The following is a 12,603-nucleotide window of genomic DNA, read 5'->3' as shown; positions in this document are numbered from 1 at the left end:
GCCTTTTCTGAGTCCCTAAACAGTACGGAGGGACAGTACTGGCTACACATGCAACGAGACGTGCATGACATTTAGCTGGGGAGAGTGTAACCCAGTAGAGAAAACTACCTTTTGTTATTTTTTTCTTGTTTTCGTTTTGATTGTATAAATGTATTTTCATTATTTTATTTTGAAAAGAAACATTTATTTTGAAAAAAGGAAGTGTGATCCTCTAGCAAACTTTATTTTTCTGTTGCTGGATCACAAGGGATAAATGCCTTTTTCATTGGTTGAAGGTGGTTTTAGCCCCGTCTTCCGAAACACCAGACCATCATTTCACATGAGCTAGATCTTTTTGCACGTGGAAATAGATGAGACAGGTCACGGATAGCTCGTGCGGAATTTTCTAACATTTTGGTGAGTTTAGCCCATGGGTTTGAAAAGTTAATAATGTGTTAGTCTGTTGCTAAAAGTTGTTTCTTCTGTTCATACCGATTCGCGAGTGGTAATTTGCTGTTTAAAAACGGTTGAAATGCTGTTGTGGTAGGATTTGTTTAGCATACTCGAAGGATGATTGGAAAAATGTATTATCTTGCTGGTTATACCTATTAATCATAATTTCATGGTTAAAAAGAGAACAAGAAATTCATTTGTTGTTTTACATGGTTAAAATAATTTCATGTATAACGAGAGATATATTCAAAGCATGCATGTAATGTATTACTGTGGTAATGTGAAAGAAATGTGAAAAGAGATAAAGAACTAAAGCTATAGCTGTGATACAAGAGAAGAAACGGAGCTGGCTGTGTACAATAATGTTAATATTGTTGTGCAGGCTAGGTTTTTTTCCCTTGTCCGTGTGGAAGGAACTAAGATTTTGGATTCCAATGGATTCTCTCCGGATGGAGATGGCGAGCCTGAGCCCAGACTGAACTTTGCAGAGGAACTTACTCTTCTTCCTCGACGGAGACTCCCAAGTGGTAACACACAAACCACAAACGAAAGAGAACAAGAACTAGACTAAGAATTTTTGACTTGACAAATGACCAAAGACAAAAAGACAATTGAATATTGAGCTCAAACGACTATTTTTGGGGTTATTTTTGTTTTGCCGGCTTCTTCTTCTTATTGTTATGGTTATTATCACTACTACTGTCAATGTGGAATTTGTGTCTTGTTTATTTCATTTTTGTGCAAAATAATAACTGTTGCTGCTCAAATTCCTGTCTCCAGCCATTTCATTCTGCATTCGCCTCGCTTTCTATTGTAGCCCTGCCGAACCTAGCAACTGGTCCGTAGTTTGGCTGTCCTAAACTATTTAAAATGAGTCAGTGGTTACATGTGCTTAATAAATTTGAGGATACTGGACACATGGGGGACAAAAGAAGAAGTGGGAGTCATAAAAAAGCATCTGTGGCTGTCAAGAATGTCATGGTACTGGATGTGTGACCCAGTGTTTTGTAATGGTTTAGTTTATATATTTAGTGCTAGGATTTTGGTTTCTCTTATTTTTGCCTTTCTCATGTTCTTTGTTGTGTCATGTCTCGTCTCCTTGTTCCCTCTGTCTCCCCAGTCAGTCAGGTCTCTATGTTCAGTGTCTAGTCTGTCTCTGTGCCTGTTGTGTGCTTCCTGTTTTATGTTGGTAATCCCACTCCTGTGTGCAGTGTATCTGGTTTTGCTTCCCCTTGTCTTGTTAGCTCTGATTTCTCCCAGCTGTGTTTCCCTCCTGTCTCCCATTCCCTGATTGCTCCAGTGTGTATTTAAGCCCTGTGTTTTCCTTGCTCTGTGTTGCGTTGTGCTTCCTTATGTGTATAAGTCTCTTTGCGTTCCATGTTTCTACTTTCACAATGTTCTTTTCCTGTTTTTCACGTTGAGGATTTTAGTTTGTTTTTGTGCTTATGTTTTAGTTATTTTTCCCAGCAATAAAGCTGCTGCCTTGAGTTCACCTTTTGTGTCTGAGTCCTGCATTTGAGTCCACCTCCTGCCTGACACAGCCTCACATTGACCTAGAAGCTTTTTTAAGGGAAGGGAAATAAGGAGCAGAGTTTGAATTATGCCAGATTTTTCAACAACAGCACTGTAAATCTGTAGCAACGGGTCTGATAAGGAGACAAACCCAAAGTTGAAAATTTTAGTTTAAGTCTTTTTAATTATGCAAGGCAGACATCAGAAGAGCGGTACAACAGCGAGCGTCTGCAGCCATCTGTAAAACACGGTGGGGCTCTGTCACGGTTTGGGTCTGCATTTCAGTCAGTGGTGCTGTCCAATTTAAAATTATGCACACAGAAAAGTAGGTTCATGTTTTGTTTTTAACTTTTCCTGAAGACTATTTAATGAAAGCTCACCTAATACAGTTCAGGCTGTGCTGAAGAAAAAAAATGTTGTCATATGAAACATTAATGTTTGAGCTTATTAGAACTGTACAAACTCTGTTTTGCCTCATATACGGCCTTACTGTATATTATGCCTTATTTCCATCTATGTTTGCACATGTTTCAATATGCACTTCTTCCCATTTTCCTAGTACAATGAGGTCAAGTCTTATATATTCAGTATAATAATGAATGAAATACATAAATGCTGGCCGTGTAATGATGAACAAGAACCAGACCACAGAGAATGAGGAAAATATTACTCACCTCTAGGCAAACTGAGTGTAATCAACGAGGTGTTTTAACATTTATAAAATACTGGACCCACGCAGATGAAAAAAAAGACATAATCATTCAATCACGATCATGATGAAACAATTGCAGTGACCATAACCCTGATTTCCCAGAGGAGCATTAAGCCAAGTGTTCTGGTAAGTGGCTTCTTGCTTCTCTGTCTTTTAATGTTTAATGTTACTCTGAAATTGATCATGTGGGTCTGAGGGAATTCACTATTTCTGAATCTTGGCAGCGAGCTGAGATTAAATATAGACAGCTCCATATATTCTTGGATGCAACTTTCATTTTAAGTTTTGTACCAAAGTGTATTCAAGTCACAGTTGTTTTATATGGGATTAGAGGGAAGACTTTCACTTTTTCATTTAAGGCACTGAACAAAATATATTACATTAGCCCTTGAAGAATTAAAACTATTTTTGTACACAGTCATGTATTTTAAAATAATGTGATAAATGATGAAAAGCCCAGGACAGAGCCTGTAAAACCCAGTGCATTGGTGTGATGCTTGATGCATGGGCTGAGTCACCAGTGTTTCGGAGAATGGGACAAAAGACAGAAACAGCCACATGAACTCTGAAAAAATTTTACTGTTTGCTCAGATTCTGAAAAGTTCTCTGGATGGCACAGCACAGAAGGACAATGACCCAAATTGGAAAGCAGGTTTATTATTTTTACCTGGGTGAGCAACTCACCAGATCTCAAACCCAATGGGGCTGAAGACTGAAACACATCTTCAGGAAAAGCCCTGGAAAAGAGTAGCCAGGTGGGAAGCACAGTCTTTTGGGATTGGATGTTAAGTCAGGACTCAGGATGGCCACTGCCTGCAAAGTATTCTTGACAAATTGATATCTTATTCATGTTTATATATCCAGTTTCCTTCAAACACTGAGGCTTGAAATTTCCCTGCTGTTTCTCTTCACATCAAAGCTGAGAGGCTAGACCTTCAATAATATTCATCATTCAACTATAAATTAAATATATTTTGATAAATGGTCAAATGAACTTATATTTTCAGTTCGTAACAATAGAGAGGTCTAAAATGTCTGATTTGAAGTATCAGCAAAGACTTGTTGGACTAGAAATGATCTTCCTCAGACCCGCACAGTGATTTGCTGATTAAGGTTATTTATTCGATGATTATCATGCCTTCTAATTAAAAGCACAAGGGTCTTATAGAAATGTTCAATTGAGACTATTGTTGTGCTCAATTCAGTTTTATCTATATAGCGCCAATTCACAACAATAGTCATCTCAAGGCACTTTACATTTTAGGGTAAAGAAATACCCTCCAATAATAGAAAGAAGCCCCGGCAATCAGAACGAAGAGACACGGGACAAAGGACACACAATAGAGCTGGAGTCTAACTGATTTAATTGCTAATGATTAAATACAATAGTGGTGGGCAATGGGGGAAAAGGAGAAGGAAGAGGGAAGTCCTTTTTGATCAGGTGGAGAGCAGCTAAAAACAAATAAATAAATAAAATAAATAGCGGTCATGGCCAAGGAGTACAAAAGTCAAGAGTAGCAGATAACATTTATTTACAATAAAAAAACTAAAACCAAAACCAAGCTAAAAGTCCCACACGTATATAAAATGTATGACACGTGCAACAGTCTTGAAATAGATGTTCTAGCACCAACTATCACAGAAATCCCTCATTTTCATTGGTTGCATCTCACTGAGAAAGGCCTTACTCCATACAACTCCTCCACCATATCCAACACCAGTTCTGCAGACACTTCCAGGGCCAATCTCCTTGGCATCTGTCTGGCTTCTCCAGCCTGCTGCTCTGCTGAAGCTCTGCGGTCTTCATGCTTGTGCCACTTCTGTGCATGCTCTGCGACTCCTCTGCTGACTGCCTGGGCTCTGTGACTTCTGTTGACTTACCTCTTTTTATGCAGTGTGCTTTGATTATGACGTGGGTAGGAAGTAAAATAAAAACTTTAAATAAAATCAATTAAATTAAAATACATACAAACATGGATAAACCATGTTTATAAAACCAAACCAATAAAAGACAGAATAAAACATTAAAACTGCTTCTACTCAGTAACAGGTGTATAAACAGAGTGAAAAGAGATGAGTGAAGAAGAAATGCTCAGTGAATCATGTGCGTCTCTGTCTCCAATGTGACATTCATTGTATTGCCAAAAAGCATTCGCTCATCAGCCTTCACACGCATACGAACTTGAGTCACATCCCGTTCTCAACCCATAGGGTTAATATGATGTCGGCCCTCCCTTGTGATTATGGAAATTTCTGAGCGTTTTTCCAGAAGCATATTTGTGAGATCAGACGCTGATGTTGGATGAGAAGGAGTGGTTCGCAGTCAACGCGCTAACTCATCGCAGACTGTGTGTTATATCAGGCTGAGATCAAGAGTCTGGGCAGGCCAGTCAAGTTCTACCACAGCAAACCCACTCATCCATGTTCTTATGGAACTTGCTTTGTGCACTGGTGTTTACATAAAGTTTCACTGGAACTAAGGAGCCCAGCCTTGACAGACAGCCCCACACCATAATCCCCACTCCACCAAACTTTATACTTGGCACAATGCAGTTACACAAGTGCCATTCCCCTGGCAATAACCAAATCCAGACTTGTCCATCAGATTGGCAGACAATGAAGCATGATTTGTAGCTCCAGAGAACACGTCTCTAGAGTCCAGTGGTGGCGTGCTTTACAAAACTGCATCCGATGCTTTGAATTGTGCTTGGATGCATCTGCTCGGCCATAGAAACCCATTCCATGAAGCTCTCTACACACTGGTCTTCAGCTAATCTGAAGGCCACATGAAGGTTGTCAGTATGTCACACTTGACTCAGAAAGCCTCTGGCCTCTGTGCGTTCTGTGCTTCAGTGTATGCTGACCTTTTTATGTGACCTACCACTTTGTGGCTGAGTTACTGTCATCGCCAATCGCTTCCACTTTGTTGTAATACCACTAATAGCTGATCATGGAATATTTAGCAGTGAAGAAATTTAATGACTGGACCTGTGACAGTACCACGCTGAGCTGAAGCTCATCGATCTCCTGAGAGCAACCCATCTTTAATAAATGTTTGTAGAAGCAGTCTGCACACATAGGTGCTTGACTTTATACAGTGGGGCAAAAAAGTATTTAGTCAGCCACCGATTGTGCAAGTTCCCCCACCTAAAATGATGACAGAGGTCAGTAATTTGCACCAGAGGTACACTTCAACTGTGAGAGACAGAATGTGAAAAAAAAATCCATGAATCCACATGGTAGGATTTGTAAAGAATTTATTCGTAAATCAGGGTGGAAAATAAGTATTTGGTCAATAACAAAAATACAACTCAATACTTTGTAACATAACCTTTGTTGGCAATAACAGAGGTCAAACGTTTACTATCGGTCTTTACCAGGTTTGCACACACAGTAGCTGGTATTTTGGCCCATTCCTCCATGCAGATCTTCTCGAGAGCAGTGATGTTTTGGGGCTGTCGCCGAGCAACACGGACTTTCAACTCCCGCCACAGATTTTCTATGGGGTTGAGGTCTGGAGACTGGCTAGGCCACTCCAGGACTTTCAAATGCTTCTTACGGAGCCACTCCTTTGTTGCCCGAGCGGTGTGTTTTGGATCATTGTCATGTTGGAAGACCCAGCCTCGTTTCATCTTCAAAGTTCTCACTGATGGAAGGAGGTTCTGGCTCAAAATCTCACGATACATGGCCCCATTCATTCTGTCCTTAACACGGATCAGTCGTCCTGTCCCCTTGGCAGAAAAACAGCCCCATAGCATGATGTTTCCACCCCCATGCTTCACAGTAGGTATGGTGTTCTTGGGATGCAACTCAGTATTCTTCTTCCTCCAAACACGACGAGTTGAGTTTATACCAAAAAGTTCTACTTTGGTTTCATCTGACCACATGACATTCTCCCAATCCTCTGCTGTATCATCCATGTGCTCTCTGGCAAACTTCAGACGGGCCTGGACATGCGCTGGCTTCAGCAGCGGAACACGTCTGGCACTGCGGGATTTGATTCCCTGCCGTTGTAGTGTGTTACTGATGGTGACCTTTGTTACTTTGGTCCCAGCTCTCTGCAGGTCATTCACCAGGTCCCCCCGTGTGGTTCTGGGACCTTTGCTCACCGTTCTCATGATCATTTTGACCCCACGGGATGAGATCTTGCGTGGAGCCCCAGATCGAGGGAGATTATCAGTGGTCTTGTATGTCTTCCATTTTCTGATGATTGCTCCCACAGTTGATTTTTTTCACACCAAGCTGCTTGCCTATTGTAGATTCACTCTTCCCAGTCTGGTGCAGGCCTACAATACTTTTCCTGGTGTTTTTCGAAAGCTCTTTGGTCTTGGCCATGGCGGAGTTTGGAGTCTGACTGTTTGCGGCTGTGGACAGGTGTCTTTTATACAGATGATGAGTTCAAACACGTGCCATTCATACAGGTAACGAGTGGGGGACAGAAAAGCTTCTTACAGAAGACGTTACAGGTCTGTGAGAGCAGAGATTTTCCTTGTTTGAGGTGACCAAATACTTATTTTCCGAACACGTTCTCACTCCCAACTCGTCAAACGTGTGACGCATGGTCAGGCTCCCTCTGCTGCACTTATGGACGCACAGGGTACCCCTCTCGCGTCGGGAATTGACGTGAAGGGTCCGCGGAAGTGCCTTTTGTCGGTATATTTAGACATTTTCCAAATCACATTGTAGTGACGTATACAGAACACAATAAATTATATAATGTAAACAACTACCTGAAAAACAGGTAGAACAATACTTTTGTATGGTTTATTGCATTTACGGAGGGAGTGATGTATGCTGGGTAATGGCACAGCTAGCTACTGGGTGACTTTATTCACCCGCTTCGGCTGTTATCAGTCCATACAATGGGCGTTATTAGCACAAACCAGTCCCATAGATATGGGCCATCTCCTGCTAGATTGTTCAGAAGGTTGTTCTCATCCATCCAGATGGAGGATCACTAACAGGAGCGTGGAAGACTCCAGAATTCACTCTGGCTGGAATCCGGTGGATATGCAGTGTTTACAGGTAAGACCATTTAAACGGACAGCATTTATAGAATGACTATTAAAAGTCTGCGAGTGTCAGTAATGTTAATGTGGTAATGTTAGTAATACACCGAGTGCTAATATAACAGCTGTAAGATGCATTTGTAGATGTTATTACGTGTTTTACCGTCTTTATGGTGCTAGCTTAAAGTTACGGTGTAAACGTTAGCCTATATTGGAGTAAAGCTGTTCCTGTTTAAACGATGTTAGCACAGAAATATTAGCTTCTGTCATGACTGATGAAGTTACTAGTTAATAAAGTTTTCAGTAAAGTGATTAATCGCAGCCACAGACTGACAGCAAATATCTCGATTAGCTTCAGTGCATCTATAATAAATATGTGCAAGTTTCAGTGCTTCGTTTAAACTGTATGATACTTATACTGACCCAGGGTCAGTGTAAAATACAATCCTAGCTGTGTGAACAAAGCCTGGCTCCTTTAATCCTGCATGACAAACCTCAGGATGCAGGTTATTATTACTCTTTCCTGCTGGTAGTGATGGGCAGATGAAGCCCCATGAAGCACTGAAGCTTTTCATCCAATTGGTTCACCCCAACGCGAAGCTTCATGAAGCTTCATTTGCTCTAGCAGGACACCTACTGGACGTAAAAATAATAGCTGGTATGAATTTGAAGAGTGTGGCATTTTGCACACAGCCTGTAAATGTCAACAACAAAAGGAGTGTGTAAAACATCTATATTGTAGTGATGCAGTATACTGTGTATATTTATGCTGGCAGTATGGAAAGACAATAAAAACAAAGCACAAATTTAAATATCACACACGTCACTTATTGCATTGTATGATATTGTTATATCATTTAGTAACATTACAGCATGCTATAGTATCATGGCATTTGATGGCTCACCTGGTCTTGCTCCACAATCGGTGTTCCCCTTATTCTCATGCATAGCTCTGTAGTGCCTAAGCATGGATGAGGTGTTGTTGTTATATCCCAGCTCCCTGGCACATAGCAAACACCTCACCTTGTACAAAAGTACAGACAGCCTAACATAGGTTTTATTGCACCATCAGTATTATGAAAATCCATCTTCTGTGGAAATTCACATACCTTGTTGGGAGGAATAAGATCAAAATGTTCCCACACAGGGGAGGACATCCTCCTCTTCTTAGCTGGCTCCATTCTCTCCTGACTTTCTCTCCTCACTCTCATAAACCTCCAAACTGTCTCCAAACTCTCACTAACCGCAACTCTTCATCAAACACCCACATTTTGAATGAAGTCTGAGGGGTTTATATCGCTCTCATAGCTCGCGGAAAAAATTCGAACCGCTTCATGAACCAGTCACGTGGTACAGCCGGGCAGCGAGGCTTCGGACGTCATCATTTTCAGCTCCTCCCATAAATGAAGCAAGCCTCGATACGCGCTTCGCGGAAACGCCCCCTCATTACTCGACACACGCTCCGAAGCCTCGATACAGAACGTCCCATCACTACCTGCTGGCACACCTGTCACACCTGAGAGTCAGCTAGAAACTTACAGTGACGTGGACATCATGCAAAGACTGCCAGACTCTGTAATACTGCAAATGATCAGTGACTCAGGTTAACACTAAACTTTAAACGGCACCTCTGTGTCTCTGTGTGCTGAACATTTAGGATTGAGTCAGGCTGCATTGACTGTGGGACTTTAATGTGTTAAAAGCAGGTTGAAGACGGCTCAGAAACATTTGAAGATTAAAATTTAGCATTATGGCTGCTGGTGGTTTGTAAAGCCTCTACTCAGCTGTATTTTTGTTACTAATTTATGTTTGTTGTTGTTTAACACAGATTTCAGAAGAGCAAATATGCTTAATAGTTTAACTAGATTTCATTTGTCAGTGTGGGACTGCTGAGTCACCTGAAGAACTCATTTCATTCATTCTCCACATGATGTTCATTTACAGAAATGTTTCACAGGAACTGATTTCTCCCAAAGGGTGAACTAGTGTGTTTCCATAGATTACCTCTGTATGAATGTACTTCTTAAATGAAGGCAAGTGTTTGTCCTTTTTTGTTCCTCAGGTACAGTACGTGATATCAAGGGCAGGCGGTCAACACTGGGGGTAGACAAGAAGCAGACGTACTTCCAAGAGGGAGCTGCAGTGAGGTCAGAGGTCAGAATCTGAAACAGCTCAGGTTTATATTTTAGAGGTTATAAAAAATCAAAATGTATTATTTAAAGAAACCTTTAAATAATAGTCATAATTATGATTATTATAAGAAATATCAAACATTTAAGTGTATTTTCTGTTACACATATTGTGTTAGCCCTGCGATAAACTGGCAGCCTGTCTTTGTCCTGTATCAGCTGGGATAGGCTTCATCCTCCCGCAACCCTGAATTGGATACATTGTATTCCAATTATGTAATCTGATCATTTACAAACTCAAGGTATCTAATCAAAATGTAAGTAATAATTATAAAATGGGAAAGCAGAAATAAGTGTGACATAAATGTAAATGTGTGAGCTGACATAGAGGACAGCTACATGTAGTCTGAAAAACCTTTGTTGTCAAGTTTGCTGGTATATCAGCACGAGACATTCTTACATAGAAGAGACATTAAAGTCTCTGACTCAGTGAAGCATTATTGGTCCCGTCTGTTTGGATAAATATAGTAAGTTGATGTTTGTCCATTTATTGACACATTTTCTTAAGTGCTTATCCAGCTCAGGATCACAGTGGAGCTGCAGCTGGATATGTTCACTAAATAAACCTTACAAAAGTTAACAATAAACCTGCATCCATGTACGTTGTTGTCCACAGGATGAGAAAATCAAACTGGAAGACTGTGGAACATGTTAATAAATGTTTGTGTGTTTATGTCTGTGTCTTTCACAGGAGGCGCTGGAAGGTTTCCCTAATAGTTCCTGGTGAATCAAAGCAGAACCATAAAGGTTGCTGGACTGCATGATGGCCTTACCCCTGAGCAGTCATCCTGTTAAAGGAGGAACCAGTTAGAAGCTGTTTTCAAAGTAGCTGAGCAGATTTCATCTCAAGTAAGCAATTAACTGTTTGTTCATCTGTTCTGCCACTTAAAGAGCATTTAAGGACGTCTTTCGAGTGTCCAGTTGAATTAATTCTACTGGCTCTCATGGTCATTTGTTATTATAGACATATTTTTCATGTTCATCCAGCTATTTAGTAAATTCTATCTATTTAGTAATATCCGTCAGCTATAAAATGTAATATAAATATAAAAATATCTAAATATCTCCTGCCCTTTATGTTTTAATGATGTAAGTCTGTTATCGTGTTACATTAGCATTCCTCACATATCAATGAGATGCTGTACAGTACAATCCTACTGACGCAGCAGAGGGATAACGACGGCTATTCAACATCGTTACACGACACATTCGAGCTGCATGATGCAGACAAAGTGACTAAATCATCTTGTTGTGGTTTATTGTCTTCAAACCAGCAGACAAAGCCGATGGCAGAAGATGTCGGAGAAGAACTTCAGGCCGTGGACTGAAAAGGTATTTTTTTCTTGTTATCAAAGACATTTGGAGTGACGGCTTCTACAACTGGTTGTGCTAAAGTAAAGCTTACAGTCTAAGAAGTCACAGTGTTGATGTTCAGCACAAAGAGAAAAGCTCACTTGTTTGAATTTATTTACAATCATAGTTTTATAAATTCTGACTGTAAACAGCTTTACAGCTTTGATATTGTTTGACACTCGATATCAGGTTTAATTTAAAGGTTTCTGTGTCCCAATGAGCCATTTACACTGATCAGTGTCAGTTTAACTGTAACACATTCATTATTTAGATCCAGCAGAGAAATAACTGAATGTAAAAATGGCAGCCCTCAGGCAGGTTTATAGAGATATATGCATGCATTATGAAATTTATGTATCCCAGATAATTGTTATTCATCTAGTCATGGCAGACCCACCCCTTCCTCCCAAGTTAACTGCAACCCAAAAGAACTAGTGGGGCTATTTACACACTCACAACCAGTGTGGGGTAAAAAGAGCCACCAAAAAGCTGTCAGCCACAGATGTGCTAGAAGAGTTAGAAACTCTACTTATGGAGAAGCTTTCTAAGTCTAACAGGGGACAGGTACTCCTGCCCAAATAACATGATATAACCCCACATACAGCCCAGCCATAAAGTGAACCAAGTCATTTAGTTAAAGACAGCATGGGACCAAATGCATGTAACCAGCCTGCATCAACCTGACATTTCTTCCTCCTGAATTAAATGAATGAATGGATGAAAGTTAAATGACTACAAACCTAAAGCCCTAAAGCCACTAGTTCCCACACTGGAGCTCCCTGACACTGTGTGTTAACCGTATTTAGCTTGTATCAACAGTTGTAACAGGCTAAGCCACCTGAGACACTGCATTGAATTTGTTCCTGTCTTAATGATTTCAGCTGACTGGTTTCAGCTCAGATGTTCTGCTTTTTCATTTCAGTAGATCAAAGCAGCTCATGCTCCTTCTGCTTCCAATTTAGAAGAAGAAGAAGAAGAAGGCGAAGGCTTCAGCAAAGTGGCGTTCATGGTCTCAGTGAACAGTCACGGTCACACACTGCATGTGGTTTTAAAAGCAACATGTCTGTTCACCACAACAATGGAGATGTGTAATATTAGTGCAGCTACGGTTTGTTCTTGAACATCAGTTCTGTTTTCTACTTTGATCACTTAGACCAAAAAAGTGTTGTTTTCAGATTCTTTCTTTTACATCTATAAAGCACCTGTTCATTTTTTTTATTACAATTAGTTTCACATGAATGTTAGTGTTTCCTTTATGATCTTTTAATGCTTACACTACACTGTACACGTCTACATTAGAGACATTTCTGTTACCTGTTTCTGTTGACTCAGAGTTGTGAAATGTTCTTTTATTTAATGCACAATATGAAGCTCATAATTTTCTTACAAATAAAAC

General features: G+C 40.3%; 1 long non-coding RNA gene across 4 annotated transcripts; it reads left to right on the top strand.

Annotated features, from left to right (window-relative positions):
• Nucleotides 1-342: 342 nt before the first annotated feature.
• Nucleotides 343-12,603, top strand: LOC308410812. Of its 4 annotated transcripts, XR_013974259.1 has the most exons (7): nucleotides 343-396; nucleotides 815-959; nucleotides 7,603-7,681; nucleotides 9,728-9,819; nucleotides 10,546-10,703; nucleotides 11,129-11,186; nucleotides 12,130-12,603. It is a non-coding gene; the product is annotated as an uncharacterized lncRNA (long non-coding RNA). The 4 variants fall into 4 exon arrangements; XR_013974260.1 differs by lacking the exons at nucleotides 343-396; nucleotides 815-959 and having other exon boundaries at nucleotides 7,129-7,681; nucleotides 11,132-11,186; XR_013974261.1 differs by lacking the exons at nucleotides 343-396; nucleotides 815-959 and having other exon boundaries at nucleotides 7,130-7,681; nucleotides 12,133-12,603.

Source organism: Rhamphochromis sp. 'chilingali' (assembly GCF_963969265.1).
Source record: "Rhamphochromis sp. 'chilingali' genome assembly, chromosome: 15".
NCBI lineage: Eukaryota > Metazoa > Chordata > Actinopteri > Cichliformes > Cichlidae > Rhamphochromis > Rhamphochromis sp. 'chilingali'.
This window is presented reverse-complemented; position numbering and strand designations above follow the sequence as displayed.